General features: G+C 33.9%; 1 non-coding gene across 1 annotated transcript; it reads right to left on the minus strand.

Annotated features, from left to right (window-relative positions):
* Positions 1 to 1,967: 1,967 nt before the first annotated feature.
* On the minus strand, positions 1,968 to 2,039 carry Trnaf-gaa (transfer RNA phenylalanine (anticodon GAA)). The gene has a single exon. It is a non-coding gene; the product is annotated as a tRNA-Phe (tRNA).
* Positions 2,040 to 2,463: the final 424 nt, after the last annotated feature.

The raw sequence follows: 2,463 nt of genomic DNA on the forward strand, positions 1-2,463 counted from the left end.
TATTCGCAAGTTTTACGTAGTTAAAAACATATATATATATATATATATATATATATATATATATATATATATATATATATATATATATATATATATATATATAGATATATATATATATATATATATATATATATATATATATATATATATATATATATATATATATATATATATATCTATATTCACAGGTGGGACATAGGGACACAACTACAATGGCGCGTAACTAATATGGCGCGTAACGACTTACGCGCGCGGGGGGGCTTGGGGGGGGCGCGAAGCGCCCCCACCAACTAGGTGTTGGGGTGGCGCGAAGCGCCACCCCAACAGCTAGTATATATATATATATATATATATATATATATATATATATATATATATATATATATATATATATATATATATATATCTATCTATATTCACAGGTGGGACATAGGGACACAACTACAATGGCGCGTAACTATTATGGCGCGTAACGACTTACGCGCGCGGGGGGGCTTGGGGGGGGCGCGAAGCGCCCCCACCAACTAGGTGTTGGGGTGGCGCGAAGCGCCACCCCAACAGCAAGTAGATATATAAAAATAATTTGTCTGTCTGTGGATCTGTCAGGTGACGTCATGTTTCTGTGTCGATTGACGTCATGTTTTCGACTGACGAAATTACAGACCGGGACATCGGGACACAAATGACGACCGGGACACCGGCACATAGGCATAGGGAATATAAATGACGACCGGGACACAAGGAATGTTCGATTAGCAATCACCATCAACAAAGCACCGGGACACAAATGACGACCGGGACACAGGGAGTATAAATGACGACCAGGACATAAGTAAAAAAAAATTAAAAACTAAAAAAAGGTAAAAACTACAAAAAAACTAAAAAGAAAAAAAAACTAAAAACTAATAAAAAACTAAAAAAGCTAAAAAGCTAACAGGTGGGACATAGGGACACAACTACAATGGCGCGTAACTAATATGGCGCGTAACGACTTACGCGCACGGGGGGGCTTGGGGGGGCGCGAAGCGCCCCCACCAACTAGTCTATATATAAAAATAAGTTGTATGTCTGTTACATAAGTTGTATGTCTGTTACACTATCTTCTATGTACATAAAAATAAGTTGTATGTTTTTTTTGTGTTGAGGAGGTTTGCATATGACGTCACTGGGACTTAGCAGTCAATTTCTAAAATCTTTAATGCACGTTAAATTGGCAAGATCAGGTTCAACCAACTCAAAAATAATATGACAACATTTATCAGAAATTGTTTGCTTAGAATTGTGTGTATCAAATTTTCTAGCTTTGATCAAATGCCACTATGGATTTTGAACCAATTCACTTCAATTGTCAATTTCGGTTGAAAACCATTTTGGTTTATTGATAAATTATTTCTTTGAAGTGAAATCGGCTTCCTGTTTTTCAAATACGTTCTGATGAAAATAACCTATATATAAAAATAAGTTGTATGTCTGTTACCTAAGTTGTATGTCTGTTACACTATCTTCTATATACATAAAAATAAGTTGTATGTATTTTTGTGTTGAGGGGGTTTGCATATGACGTCACTGGGACTTAGCAGTTATGTTCTAAAATCTTTAATGCACGTTAAATTGGCAAGATCAGGTTCAACCAACTCAAAAATAATAGGACAACATTTATCAGAAATTGTTTGTTTAGAATTGCGTGTATCAAATTTTCTAGCTTTGATCAAATGCCACTCTGGAATTTTGAACAAATTCACTTCAATTGTCAGTTTCGGTTGAAAACAATATTGGTTTATTGATAAATTATTTCTTTGAAGTGAAATCGGCTTCCTATTAATATTTCAGATGGAAGTTTCATTGATCTTATACAGTTCTTTAAAATGTGACTTATTTCGCTACTGTGATATTATTTATTATGTGATTTTAGAAAATGTGGTGCTTATCACAAAGTCTGGTTAAAGACAAAAGGAAGCGAAAAAATTTGCCGAAACCCGGGATCGAACCAGGGCCTTTAGAGCTTCAGTCTAACGCTCTCCCATCTAAGCTATTTCGGCCTATTAAAAATTGTTTTTCAAATACGTTCTGATGAAAATAATCTATATATAAAAATAAGTTGTATGTCTGTTACATAAGTTGTATGTCTGTTACACTATCTTCTATACACATAAAAATAAGTTGTATATATTTTTGTGTTGAGGGGGTTTGCATATGACGTCACTGGGACTTAGCAGTTATTTTCTAAAATCTTAAATGCACGTTAAATTGGCAAGATCAGGTTCAACCAACTCAAAAATAATACGACAACATTTATCAGAAATTGTTTGTTTAGAATTGTGTGTATCAAATTTTCTAGCTTTGATCAAATGCCACTATGGAATTTTGAACAAATTCACAGTAATTGTCAATTTCGGTTGAAAAAAAATTTGGTTTATTGATAAATTATTTCTTTGAAGTGAAATTGGCTTCCTATTAATATTT

The sequence above is a fragment of the Artemia franciscana genome, unplaced genomic scaffold, assembly GCF_032884065.1.
Source record: "Artemia franciscana unplaced genomic scaffold, ASM3288406v1 PGA_scaffold_237, whole genome shotgun sequence".
Taxonomy (NCBI): domain Eukaryota; kingdom Metazoa; phylum Arthropoda; class Branchiopoda; order Anostraca; family Artemiidae; genus Artemia; species Artemia franciscana.